This window comes from Ursus americanus, chromosome 5 (assembly GCF_024610735.1).
Source record: "Ursus americanus isolate L20-20 chromosome 5, mUrsAme1.1.p, whole genome shotgun sequence".
NCBI classification, from domain to species: domain Eukaryota; kingdom Metazoa; phylum Chordata; class Mammalia; order Carnivora; family Ursidae; genus Ursus; species Ursus americanus.
In genome coordinates, this window is record NC_142131.1 from 53,356,160 (window position 1) to 53,370,662 (window position 14,503).

Consider the following 14,503-nt stretch of genomic DNA (forward strand, 5'->3'; position numbering starts at 1 on the left):
AAGTGAGGCAGGAGGAGCCTTTGCAGGTGTGCTAGTGAGACTCATGTCTTTATCCCTTCTTATCTGGGAGGCAGGGAGGACATGGCCTTCTCCTCTAGGTAACTCTCCAGTCACAAAGGGCTCCCCAGCAGGGCTGAGAAGGGGGTGGTAGTGCTGACTGGAGAAGCAGAAGGGAGATGAGCCTTGGGTGGGCTGAACTGGGGGCGCTCTTGCAGGAAGGTTGCTGCATTCGGGTAAATGGGAGCCACATCTGAACGGCACTCGCTTCTGGGAAAGCTCAAGAAGAGCTGGGGTAGCAGCACAGTAGGGGTCTGGGCCAGGACCTGAGGCCATTGTCAAGCCTAGGTTGACAAACTGCACTACCCCAAGAGCCTCCTGAGGTTGGGGACTTGGGGCCAGGGCTCCCACAAGTGCCACTCTTCAGACCTAACGGTCTTCTGCTCACATGAGATCTGGACTTCAGGCCATTCCTTGCCTTCACAGAGCCAGGAAGTCTCAGACACACATGGGACAGGGGGCAGGGGTGGGATCTCACACTGGACCGGCAGCAGACGCCTGGCACTATGAGCAGAGTGGGAGCACTGTGTCCTGGGAGGTGAGGCTCCCCCGGGGCTGCAGAGTCACCCATGCTCTCTGATTTCTGAGCCCATGTTTGGTGTCCAGAGAAACTGAGGAGGAGGGAGAGTCTCCTGGGACCCAGATCCTGGATGCTGAACAGATTTGGAGTTTGCAGCCCAACCCACATCTCAGAGCTTAAAAGGGACTTGGGCCATTTAGTGACTGCCCCTCCTAGCTGACAGACCAGTCTTATTTTGTCTGCTGGTGGGCAGAGGAATGCACTCATTTCAGAACCTCTCCCCAGAGGTTTGTCTGAGTATCTACTGACCAACACGAGTCAGAATAAAGACTGACACGCGTCAGCCCTGGCACTCCTGCTGTGGAAATCGGGGCTAAATGGTCAGATCTGAAACCAGAGCTTATGCGCAGACTGAGACATCATTTAACCGTTAATTCCTGCGTTGAGGGTTGCAGCAACCCCCAAATCAAGCCAAACTGAACAAAAATGTGAGTGACTGAGTAGCAGGCAAGTAGTGAGGTACTATTTCAGGGACACCTGGGTGGCTCAGTCCTTAAGCTACGGACTCTTCCCCACGGTCTCGGTGCTGGGTGTGGAATCTGCTTAAGATTCTCTCTCTCCCTCTTCCCCTTCCCCCTCCTAAATAAATAAATAAATAGGAGGTACTGTTTCAAAGACTCCCTTGGAAATGAAATGTGAACTTGACTTTCTTTTATTCAGTGACAAAAGTATTTACCCCAAATGGTTGCAGGCTAGTGAGTGGACACCGAGAGGCTCACACACGGGCCGGCACGCACACATTATCAACTCTGGCAGGCCTGACATGTTTTGATCAAGGCTGATTTGGGTCCCAAAGAATGGACTCCTTTTCTATCCAAACAGCATCTCATCAAGAGGAAAGATCCAGGGGCGCCTGGCTGTCTCAATCGGTGGAGCATACAACTTTTGATCTGGGGTTGTGTGGTCGGTCCCCAAACTGGGTGTAGAGATTACTTAAAAATAAAATCTTTAGGGGGAAAAAAAAGACTAAAGATCCCCAGCAGTGCTAAGGCCCCAGGTGGGCTGGGGGCGGGGACAGGTCTCCTTCCTGAGCCATGGGGGTCTCAGGCTGCAGCCCACTGACTTACCAAAATACGGTCTTCACCACTAGCTGACCCAGAGGGGAGCCGACGTATGCCACTAAACCCACTTTTTTGTTTTGTTTTCCTAAAGGCAAATGCCGCTTTGGTAGGTGACCGCGGCCGGGCTGGCGTCTACCTTGGAGGTCGGCCCCTGGGAGCAGGTTGAGGCCCGCTCCAACAGGTGCAGGTGCGCAGCGCGCGCGCCGGCCGGCGTCGCGCGGGGTCTCTCCCGAGGCAGCCAGCCGGGCGGCCGGAGCCCCAGGGCGCAGAGACCCGCCTGCGCAGCGGCCGCCTCGGAGGGGTGGGGAGAAGGCGGGGAGCCGAGCTGCGTCCTCCCTCGCCCCCTCCTTAAATGCCAGCGTCCTCCATTTGCTGCGCCCAGGGTGCGGCCTACTCAATCACCCGCCCCGCAACCGGGCGGCCGCGAGAGCAGAGTCGGGGCTGCCGAGAGGGCGGCGGAGCGGCGGGAAGGGAGCGCGGGGTGTCTGCCCGGCAAAGCCCGGTGGCGCGCCGAGCCGGGCGCTCTGGCTGCCCCGCCACCAGTAAGGGCGCCCGGCCGCTGCGCCCCGCCCAGCCCTGGGGCACCCCGAGCGGCCGAAGCGGCCTGAGGACGGGGCTGGAAGTAGCGGCCGGGCCAGGCTGTGGGAGCAGAGACGGTCCTGGCGGGCGCGCCTGCCCCGGCCCGGCCTCCCGGAGCGCAGCGCCCGCGCGCCCGGCGTCCCAAGAGCCGGCGGGCACCCTATTCGCCCCCTGGCGGCGCCGGGGACTCGCCGGGCGCCGCCGCTGCCACCGCCGCAGGATGAGCTGTCCACAGCAGCACTGGGCGCCGCCCGAGGTCCCGCACGAATCTGTCCCGGGGCCGCGGACCCGGAGGTAGGCCGCGCTTGGAGGAATGGAGGAACGAGGGAACGCGGCATCTAGGATGTTTGGGGGGGGGGGTGTTTCCCCCTGGATCCACGTCCTCCATATCCTGCGTGGGCTTCTCCACCAGCATGAAACCGGACACCCAGGGACCTCATCCCCTGCTGGCCCTCCCTCCCCTCACCCAGTCTCTCTGGAAATAAAAGCCACCCTCTCGTTCTTAATCATTCTGGGAAAGGTCCCCGCATCTCCCCTCCCTCTGCAGTGACCTGACCATGGTAACCTTGCAGACTTAGCCACACCAGGACCTGCCACACCCAGCCCTTGCCGCAGGTGGAGAGCTCTGAGTGCTAGGAGGTTATCAGAAAGATCAGCATTCTACATGGCCCTCGGTGTCCCTTGGGAGCCTAGCACTGCCCTAGGTTTTGTGGGAGATCAAAGTCCTTGCCCTCTAGGTACTTCCACTCTCAGAAGACAAAGACACTCAGGAGACTATTGGCACAGCAAGTGGCCTGGCAGCAGGAGCTCAGGGGAGGGCATGGTGGGGATGGGCCGAGCGTGAACACTGGAGCCATTAGAATTTGCTGAATGGACAGGGTTTGGAAGGAGAGAGAGGGAGGGAGAGAGAGGACAGACTGTCCTGGTCCAATCTGGAGTGGAGGGCTGGTGTGGGAGAGTTGGGGTGGCCAATCCCAGACGCCCTGTAAAGGTTAGCTTCTGTAGTGGGAAAGACAGGGAGAAGGAAGAGCTGGAAGCTGGACGCCCCTCTGGGAAGCAGCAGCGAAGTCTTGCTCTGACGTGCTGGCTGAGGAAGGGCGCACTTGCAGTTCTGAGGGGCATGTGTGCAGGTAGGAAAGCAAGGCAGTTGGGCCATACACTAGCCCCCTCTCCCCCCCAAAAAAGCTTGGGTTAGATGCAGAGGTTTTGTCGGGAAGGAGGAAGCCCAGGTTACGGAAGGGGGAGAGACAGCTGCGGCTAGGTCCGAAGGCAAAAAGAGGAAAAAGAGTGAGGGGAAGCAGGACAGCCAAGTAGCGCTGGGAGAAGCAGCCGGCTGCCTCCTGGGGAGGAGGAAGCCCCAGGGCTGTAGCCCATCTGAGGGGCCAGCAGGGGGCGCAGGGGCCCTGAACCTCACACCCACTGGAGCCTGCTGTAGTTGACCCTCGGGCTGCTGTGTGCGGTTTCTCCCCTTTTTCCCATTCCACTTTCTTACTGAACTCAGGTAATTGGAAAGACCCCTTCCGCCCAGTCTGGTTTTGTACAGAAGATGTGGCAAACGCAGAATGAAATTTGCAGGCCTCGCTGTGCCCTCCTGCCCAATTCTGCCCAGGTCTTAGGGCTACTGTTATCCTGCCTCATTTTTGACGTAGAAAAGCCATCTTTCTGGCAGCTGGAGACAGATGGACCATTGGGTCCCCTCTCAGTAGCATGACTTCCCACTTGGCCTTGGCTTCCAGAAAGGCCTGTCCATGCCTGGGGTCTTGGCTGTTTCACGGTGACCTCTCAACTTAGCTCTGGGACAGGCTCTCCGGGGGCCAGGGGGTCAAGCCTGGCAGATAGAGACCGAAGAGCCCAGACACTCGGGCACTGGCTACGCTGGGACTTCCATGGGAAAGACTGAGGCTGCTCAGGTGATGAGCCGGCAGAGTCAGGCGCTGCCTGTTCAGAGCCAGTGAGCACAAAGAGGGCTCTGGGGAGTGGGACTTCCCTGCAGTCCCGCAGTCGGCCCGGCCGGCTGTGTGATGCTCCTCAGACGTGGCGGCCCAGGAGGAGGGAGGCGGGAGCGGGCGGGCACCGGCACCAGATCCGGCCCCAGGAATGGCCTGGTCAGGGCCCTCCACAGGAGGGGGCCCGAGGAAGCACCGTTTGGAAGAACGGCCAGGGTCAAAAGTCTTCTAAGAGTGGGGTAGGGTTCTGGAGTGTGCAGAACTGGGCTGAGGAGAGGAAGGGTCCCGGCCTAGCGGGGACCACACAGGTGCCCGGGCCGGGTTTCCTTCCCTTTGCGGTCAAGTCACAGCTGAAGGAGAACTTCCATTTACTCATGCTCTGCTTCAGTTCCTTCAGGGTCCGCCACCCTCCACGTCCTCCCTCTTCTACCAGGAGCCTGATGGCAACGGGGAGAAGCATGCCTTATTTCTTCACGAATGATGCCTACATGAGTGCGTCTGAGGCCGTGCATGCCCCGTAGCGTCTGCTGCCATTACCCCCACCTCCGCCGGAATAGGTCCCATAGGGGAACAAGGTCTCTCAGCCACCATGCCCTGCCAGTCCTTTTTAACATTTACAGACACAGCTATCCATTTCTAAGTCCGTACTACGTGCCACGCACTGTGGTAGGCACATTGGGTGCATGACCTCATTTCTTCTTCTTAGTAGCTCAGAGGCTCATCGTCCCTACTCTTTGGTTCCAGTTCCCAAATCCGGCCAGGCACAAGGGGTTGAAGTCTGTTCCCTAAGCTGATAGAGAGGACACAGTCCAGTCTTGGCGTCACTCACTGTGTGGTGGCTCAGTAAATATTAATTAACTCTGAGGACAAGCTGCACTTTGACTCATCTCTGGCTAATTAAATAAACCTGCCATGTAAATCAGCTGTGGGGACAAAGCGATATTAGGCTGTGCTGAAAAGAAATTGGGCTGAGGGACAGTTGGCCTTCAAGCAGAAATCTACCTTGGCCTGCTCTGGCTCCCTCTGTGTTCTTTGAAGCCAGGGCCAGAGTGGTGGGAATGAGGAGTAACCTACTTCTCAGAGAAAGCCTCACCCCGACGTCCTGGAGAACAGCGAGGAGGGAGGCAGGGTTTATGTGCCCACTGTGTCCTGCAGGCCCACGATGATGTGAGTATTCTCTCAGGAGCCGAGACACAGCTGTCCGGCCTTCCCTGCTCTCCCCCGCTCCATCCCCATCCCTGAGGCATCACGTCCCAGGGGTCCTGTGGGAGACCTGGCGCCCAGAAAGCACAGGCTGTGAAAGCCCCTTCCAATAGCACCTGGCAGTTTGCGACTCTGGTGGGGCTGGCAGTCACCTCCCTGGGCTCTGCTTCCTTCTGCTCCTTCCTGCAGATAATGAGCCATGGCAATGTCCCAGATTCTCTGGAGGCCCCGCTCCCACTCTGACCAACCTAGGGCAGGCCACTTAGCCTCACCCGGCCTGGGCTCTACTTTGTCGAATAGGGAAATGGCACTGTCAGCCTCACAGGACGGGCTGTGCACAACGTTAAGGGCTCAGTAAGTGGCAGCTATTTGATGCTGCTGATGATGATGTTGTGTCTGGTTCGTAACAGCCAACTGTATCCCCCAGTACTGCTGGGCTGTCTTGAGATATAGTCAGGGTAGCTACTGTGTTTGAGCCTTAAGCTGTCACTTTGAAGGTGGCTGTTCTTTACATGGAAAAAGAGAGAACAGCATCTCAAAATAATGTCATGATGTGAACACGTAAGGATAAAATGACATAAGGTAGGGGCGAGGGCAAGGGCGCAGGGAGTGTGTGAGTTGCCGAGAAAGGATGGAACAGTGTGCCCCTTCCCCTCCCCTCCAAGTCCCTCCCTGCAGCCACGTGGGAGCCCTCACCCCTCAGGGCTTGTGTCCTTCCTCCTCCCCTGGGCTTGCGTCCTGTTCCCAGCGCTAGCATTGCTCAGAAGTTAAAGGCCAACCTTGGGGGCCTGTGGTTCATTCAAGCCGATCCCCCTAGTCCTCTACTAGGGGGAGCCACACCTGTCACCGTGGTGGGCCACAGGAGTTCTACAGGGTCCCCTAGAGCTGCCAAGCAGGTACAAGACAAACATCTACACGTAGCTCATTGGAACAGATCAAATGTGGTTCTCAAAAGCTCAGACTTGCAAGCTTTGGAGAAGGCCCAGGTTTGGCTCCTTTTAACTCCAAACAAATTCTTGTGGGATGTTGCAATTACTTGTGACAATCCGTCTCCCTGCCTGGGACTTTGATTTCAGATTTAGACATGTAAAACTGGGTGGCTGGCTGGGCCTTGAGCAACTTGGGGGGTAGGGTGGGGGATGGCCAGGGAAAAATCTTTGCAGCATACTGTGTTTGAATGAAAGATCTCAAGGAATCAGACACTGTAGCTCTGTTTGTGTTACCAGAACTTTTTCAGCCACTGTGGCAGATTTCCTGTCCCTGAAATTGGTTCACTATGCTGGAGTGGCTCATTCTGTCCTTTGAAATACAAATGTCTAGGAATCATTTTCTGTAATAGTCTTATGTTAGAGTAACTTTCCAATCACTGTAACAAATTCTGCAGTCCTTACCCTGAAATCTTATCCCCCAGATAAGCAGCAGATGAAGATCGGTCAAGGCCACAAGGGATATTTTCATGGTAACTTGTGCTGACCTGACCCCAGAGGAGCCTGGAAGCAGGAGGAGGTGATGCAGAGAGCGCCAAGCGGACGTAGAAACAAGAGAAGAGCATGGCTGGGCAAAGTGTGTCTGGATGTCGGGGCTCTGTGGCCTTTCTGGGTACTTGGTACATATGCAAATGCTTTGGGCAAACCGCCTGTGTCTTTGTGTTGCTATTGTACCTGGCCTTAAAGCAAGTTTTAAGCCCTGGACCCCATGTTGGGCCGCTCTTTCCCTACTTCCCAGCCACCCCCCTGGTCTGAGAGCCCACACAACCTTAGTTCTGGCTCCTTTGGCTTTCATAGTGGCAACAAAACTGCTGGATACTGCTGTCCCTGAAAGGGTTTTGGGCAGAAGGACCTTCTTTGTTTCACCCCTAGGCTTTTGACAGTCAGCCTGACCTAGCAGCTTGCCTCCTGAGGCTGGTGCACGGGACAGAAATCCGGGATCAAAAATGGCTAGGAATTTCTAGATGCTCTATGGAGCCCAGGCTGATGTGCAAAGTCCCAGGTGCCTGCTGGCAGATCTGGGGTCATAAGCTCTTGCCTTTAGTGTGGGTATCTGGCACAGAATCACTAACACTTCTGTTTCCTCAAATACCCTGTGAGCTCTCCTCTCCTTCCATCCATCTCGTCAGGACAAAGCTTAGAAATTACACGCAACAGTATGAAAAGAGAGGTCAGAATGAGGGGCTGTGTTTCAGGCCCACCAGATTCCCAGGGAATTCCGACCAAAGGAAACACCCAGCTGTCCTCCTCTGGGTTAGAAGCACTGCAAGTCCTGAGGGAGCAAGATGAGAGGGGAGGTGCTGGGAATGGGATGTAAAGGCAGGGAATAAGGGAGACAGGACAATCCCCCTGGAGTTCTTTTGAGTCTTAGAAAGAAAAAGCTTGGAATGCCTGAGCAAAAGCAAATGCTCCCTGCTTCACTCATATCTGAGGGGGAAGAGGGAGTGAGTAAGCTAGGATCATGGGGCATGACAATAAAAGGACCTGGCGGCTCAGGGCGCTGGCCAAGGGGTGCTGAGGGGACCGTAGGAGTCAGCACAAAAGAGAATGTCTCCCCCAGAGGCCTTTGAGAACATAGCTGAGCCATTCTGTTTCTGGATGAGAAGACTCAATGTTATAAAGGTATCGACTCTCTCCAACTTAATTTATATAATAAAATAAAATCCCAACCAAATTCCTAATAAGACTTGTTAAGTGAAACTTGATACACCGATTACAAAGTACGTCTAGAAGGATAAAATATGACAAATAATAAAACAATTTTGGAGGAAAATACACTGTATCAAAACATACTCTGCCGGCTTATTGAATTTAAAGAAAAAAAAAAAAAAGAAAAAAAACTCGTATTCTAAAAGTGCAACTGGAATGGTGTGCCGCTGGTCCAAGGAATACGGAAAAAGTTCAGTGCAGTGGAATAGAGAATCCAGGAACAGTCACATGTATTTATGGGAATTTTGAATGTGATAAGAGTAGTATTTCAAGTCACTGGGGAGAGGATGGCCTATATAATTCCGGGCGGCATGTGACCCTCCAGAAAAAAAAAAAAAGATTCCTAATTCACACCATATATGAAAACAAATTCCAGATGAATTAAAGAACTAACATAGAAACATAGAAACACAACTATAAAAGAAATACAAGAAACTATGGGAGAATATGTTTATTATCTAAGGATAGGGAAACCTTATTTAAAGACCAGAAAATACCAAGGCATAAAGGAGAGGACTGATACATTTGATCATAATAAAAAGCCTCTGTATGACCCAAGGAAGCATTCAGGTTAGAAAGACAGTCAGCTGGACAGCGGGGTGGCTTGTTCTGCCCAGTGGACTGTGAGATCAGATGGCCTTTGAGGCCTGTCTTTTCCCTCCTAATTCCTTCTCCAAAATCCAGGTTTCGGAGGAGGCAAATCGCACCAGAGGACGGCTACTCCCTACTGTTCATTGCCCCCGGGGCCCTATAATCAAGACATAATTCAAGAATTCAAGTCATAGTTACTAAGAGCCAGCTTAACCTGAGTGTGTTAAGGGAAGCAGGGTACAGGAGAGGAGGTGGTAAAGCCAGACAGAAGGCCCGGGGTGAGGAATGGGAACAAGACTGTCTCTCTGGTCTCAGTCCTTGGGCTCAACTTTCGCAAAGTGGGTGTGGCTGAGCTCCTCCTAAGACCCAGAGCCTTTTTGGAAGAGCATGCTGAGAAACTGTCACCTCCTGTGGGTTTTAATCACCTCCATGAGATCCCTCAGCTCTGTGGGGATCAGGGCAGTCCTGGGATGACGGCCCCTGCCTAGACCCCCTCTAGCAGTGACGCTGGATACGTCTATGTCCTTGGAGGAGTTGGGCGGCCTTGCACGGTGATGGCTCCAAGTCAGAGGCCTGTGTCCTGGAGACGTGACTATTTCATGTTCGGAGAACAAGGCTTCCAAGCAAAGTGAAACTCTAGTCCCATGGAATCTTCTTCAGCCAATTCACCCTATGGGGATCAGGCTCTACTCTTGGGGGAGCCCAGGGAACCACTGTGCCCTGCTGCTCTCAGTCTACACTGCCCACGTACGGCCTGACTCTGAGCTCAGAGCATGTCTGCCTGATTCAGGTACGAGGATGGCCAAGTCTTAGGATACCTCTGCCGCATTCTGGTGCCATCCAGCAAGCTGGGCTGAGCACACAGATCTGAGGTTTGAGAGGAAGGGGGAAAGTCTCAGCAGGGAGGCAGATGCCATTTTCTAACATGAACAAGAAACTCAAACAAAGAATGACAGGTATTGAGAAAAGCAGAAGAAAGTATCAGGACTGCCTAGAATGGGGGCACAGGCTCAATGACAGAATCATATTCCAAAAAGCATTAATCTCACAGGCCCCAAGTAGGCAGGCGAGGAGTCAGTACGCACAGCCGGAACTATGACCGAGGCGCCCGACCCCTAAAGAAAGGGTGCCCCACAGGTCAGAAGAATCCACTGGTCTCCAGGAAGTTAAAAAGTAGACCACGGGCTTTAGAGTTAATGCCTTCAAAAGGGAACGAAACAACTTCATATCAGTGCACAATCTGTCGCTGAGTAGTGACCACGTATCAAACTTTCAAATGACGGCAACATACTGAGATTCCCGCATCGCCTACCACTACGACCACCAAAACACACCTGGAGAAGCGCCCGACCCTGCCTCCCACTTCTGAGGTGACGCCAGATCCGACCTCCATGTGGCATAAAATACAGCAGTGTAGAGTGCCTTATAATACTATAACCACATCTCAGATACTCAGCTAGCTCGAAACCCCCAACTTCCCAAACGGATATGGTAGGCTCCAACCAGCCAACACAGAGCTACGGACGGCAGCTCTCTTTCCTCAAAGCCTCAGCAATGCTTCCGGGCCCGGCTCACTGACAGTCCTGTCAGTCAGCCAGGCTGAAGCTTCTTAGAGACCCTCAGAGGAGGGTTCTCTTTCTATTCTCAGATTAGGACCAGCGATTCTGAACCTATTTGGGCCATGAATTCCCTTAAGAGTTTTGAAGAAAACTATGGATCTTCTTCTTAGAAAAATGTACATTGCACACGCAGGTATAAGTTTGTATAAAATTTCAGGAGCTTTACAGACCCCCCAAAAACACCAGCTTAAGAATTTCTGCCAAAGGCAAATCACTCCTTTTCTTACGCAAGAGCTGTTTCCCAGGGCTGATTAACTGCTATCTTAGATGTCCAACAGGTGAATTAACATTCAGCACTGACCTCTAGTCATCCCACGCCCTTGGCAGATGGCAGAGTCTCTGCTGTTGTCTGTGACCAGAAGGAAGCAGAGTCCCTAGACAGAGACCACATTCTGTTTTTCAAAAAAGCACTCTTCTCTACCACGGCCAGAAAACCTCAGACACCCCACGTCTAGAAGAGAGACACTAAATAACAGACCAAAATAAATCTGGTCCAGTATCCAGCTAGGTCCGTGAAGACACAGCTATAGACTGATCCTCCTTGGACCGGGAGGAGAAAGGTATGAAGATAGGCAGGTACCCAGGCTGAAATGGGAAGGGGTCAGGATGGGTTTGCCTTCCCTTCAGCTAAATGCAGACTAGCTCTTCATTCTAGAGGCATCTGCTCTTTTCATGGCTCCTCTACCTGGAACGCGGAGGCTGCTGGAAGCAGTGCTCCTATTGACTACTCAAGTTCCACATCTCTCTCCCTTTTTCCAGTAACAACCACAACAGCGCCATGACAACAAGGCTAATGATAATGATAGCACTTACCGGCCATTAGTCTGTGCCAAGAACTGTGCTATAAGCTCTTGACATAAATTACTTCATTTAGTCTTCCCAACAATCAAATGAGGTATGCCCTCTTACCCCATTTACAGATGAGGAAATTGAGACTAAGAGAGATTAAGTAGCATTCCTTAAGGCACAGAGCTAGGGAGTGATGGGACAGAGACTGGATTTGCACCTAGGCCTGATTTCAAACCTCATAGCCTCTTTCTTTTTTTAAAAGTAGGCTTCATGCCCAGTGTGTAGCCCAGCATGGGCCCAAACTCACAACTCTGAGATCAAGACCTGAGCTGAGATCAAGAGTCGGACACTTAACTAATCGAGCCACCCAGGCGCCCCTCAGACCTAATACTTTTAATCCCCACCTCCACGCTCCTGCCCAAAAGATTGGGACTCAGACAAAGGCCTCAGAAATCCTCCAGAGTGCCACTCTGGTCCCAGGTCCTTGCTTTCCCCTCCCTATCCTCTGCCCACAATGCAGCAGCCTGGTTCCCATCAGGGACTCACTTCATGGAGAAGTGGTTGGAAACCCTCAAACTCTATCTTCTATCTCCGTCTGACTTAGCTATGACTGTATGACTCCATAGCCTGGAGCTGAAATTTATTTTAAACTCAGCTGAGCTCGGGAGCCTCATTTCCTCCTCAGGTTTAGAATCAAGGAAGAAGGCTCTTTTCTGCTTCTTCCCTGTAGAGTTGTTGTTGCGGTGTGTGTGTGTGTGTGTGTGTGTGTGTGTGTGTGTGTGGTTGTCACCACTCCCATCTTAAAGACTCGGGGGAGGGCCAAGTAACAGAGAGTAGAAGAGCCGGGATTCAGTGAAATGTCACCAATGATGATGGTGCTCTATGGAGGCCATACTTTTCTACATCTCTCCTACCCCTCAGCATTTAGAAACAGGGCACATCACCTCTCAGATAGCTAGTCTCCTCCCTTCCCTCAATTAGTGGGTTCCAGGGAGAGTAAGTGCCGAGTTCATCAAGTGAAAAGTCCAGATGAATGTGGCCAAGGGGGCCCCCAAGTGCATGCTGAATGGCTAGAGGCCCAACTAATGATGCTTTGGGGAGCTTTTGGGGGCAGAGTGGGCATTAAGGTCTCTGTTGAGTCCAGGGTTCCTGTCCTTTCCCCAGAGCTTTGGCTAAGGATGAAATAGCTGGGGAGAGCAGATGCTGACCCTGCACAGAGGCGGGAGGTGCAGGATGCTAAGGAGGGTTGGCAGCAGGCTGAGAAAATCATCTCCAATGCAGGGCCCCTGTCCTATGCCACCTGTGCGCCAGCGGTGAGATAACACAGAATGACAATACTTGCATTCAAAGTGGATGAGGAAGTCAGCCCCAGAGGCAGAGCTGACTTTCCGAAATGGCCTACTCACTGGGGTCCAGTCATTTAGCTAAGAGATGTTTACTGAGTATCTGCTGTGTGCCAGCCTCATTCCGACACTGGGGATGCCTTAGCGAGTCCTGCCCTCATGGCGTTAGCCCATCAACAGAAAAACATAGAGAAGTCAATCTTGGACAGGGAGAGGTACTAGGAAGAAAACTTAACCAAAGCAGTGAGGGAGAGTCCACTTCAGTTTGGGTTGTCAGAGGAGGCCCCCTCGAAGCAAGAACATAAGCTGAGGCCTGAATATGAGAAGGGCCAGCTGTGCGGGGGTGTGGAGGGAAGTACGTTCTGGGCAGAGGGAAGAGCAAAGCCAAAGACCCTTAGGTGGCAATGGGCTCCATGCGTTCAAGGTACAGGAAGATGACCACATGGCTTAGAGAAGTGAACAAGGAGGTAAAAGGAAGAGACAAAGCTGGAGAGTTAGGCAGGGGCCGGCTCATAAGAACCTCGAAAACATATTTACAAGCAGGCTGCTGTGTGGAGAACGGATGGCAGGGGAAAGAATGGCTGTAAGGAGACCAGCGAGGAGACAGGTGAGAAAATGGGTGGCCACATAATCTGTCATCCAAACGAGGACACTTGTGCAGGTGAACGGGGTGCTACAAACAACCAGGGACAACAGGCAGAGCCAGGACTCGCCATTGCCAGAACTCCACCTGCCGTCAGCCAGCTCCAGCCAGGACTGGCACAGGAAGCTCGGCAGTTTTTATCGCTCCTGCTCTGACACAGCGCTCCCAGCTCTAGGAGAAAGAATCACTTTTCTATTTGGCCCCAGGCTCCTGGCCTGGTGCCCCACGCCTGAGCACTTGGTTTCTGTCTAGAGGCCATGGGTTACAGTTGCGGCACATCCACGGAGCATGCCCTTTTCCCCGTGTGCTCTGGTGCGCTCTGCGCGACGACCAACAGTGCACAGATGAAAGAACAACTAGGGGAGAAGGCCGCCCGGGGGGCTCAGTCGGTCATGCGTCAGACTTGATCTCAGCTCAGGTCTTGGGTCGTGAGTGAGGAAAGTGATGGCTCCACGCTGGGCATGGAGCCTACTTAAAAAAAAGAAAGAAAGAAAAAAAAAAATAGGGGAGATGTGGCCGTCCCTTCTGGAGGTGGTGTCCAAAGGGTGAAAGCCAGAGAGAGCTGGACAAGCTCTAAGTGGCACAACAGGGACTCGTAACTTGGCCTTCAGGAGGATCAGTGAAGCAGGTGAGATGGCCACAAGCTCTCACTGGATTCTCAAATCTAAGACTCGGAAAGACACAGAGAACCTTGCTTTAGAGAGCAGTGGCTCTCACACTTCCATGTGCCCTACGGTCAGCTGGTGGGCTCCTTGTAACAAGGGTCACTGGGCTCCTGAAGAGCAAAGCCAAGCTTCTGATTCAGTTCATTCCGGAGTTAGGCCCAAGAATTTGCATTTCTAACAATTTCTAAGGGAATGCTCATGCTCTTGGTCCGGGGGCCACACTTTAAGAATCACTACTACAGAGGATACAAAACACATGAGGGGTTCCAATTTCAATTGTGAACGTCTCTTTTCAGACAAGAGTTCTAACAGAGGCCACAGCCATCTAAACCACCCCAAGTCCCCAGGAATTTCATATTTTATTTTTGGAAGAGGCCCCTGGAGAGTGACAGACTCTGGACCTCCCCTTGGAGGTCAGGAAGCATCTGGAAAATAGCATTTTAGAGGATGCAGGAAAATGCCTTCAGAAACATAAAAGCCTAAGCATAACTCTGAGCTAGAAACTACAGGACTAGCCCTGGCTGATCCAATTACTGGGCCAATTACTGGTGAATAGTGAGGTTTTGGGAATCTGGGCAGACCTGGATCCTTTCCTAAAGGCTGCCTCCTGATCCTTTTCGAGCCTGTATCTGAAGCCAGATGGGCCCAGATAGGAGGTCAGCTGTGAGCAGGACAGGGTATCTGCTGGGGACTATAATCCGGGAAACAGAAAGAAATCAACAACTCCACCA

At 52.9% G+C, this 14,503-nt stretch overlaps 1 long non-coding RNA gene across 1 annotated transcript; it reads left to right on the top strand.

The window, feature by feature from the left end:
- The first annotated feature begins 3,287 nt into the window (after positions 1–3,287).
- Positions 3,288–8,206, top strand: LOC123790282 (uncharacterized). Its single transcript, XR_006779060.2, has 3 exons — positions 3,288–3,407; positions 4,612–5,390; positions 6,838–8,206. It is a non-coding gene; the product is annotated as an uncharacterized LOC123790282 (long non-coding RNA).
- Positions 8,207–14,503: the final 6,297 nt, after the last annotated feature.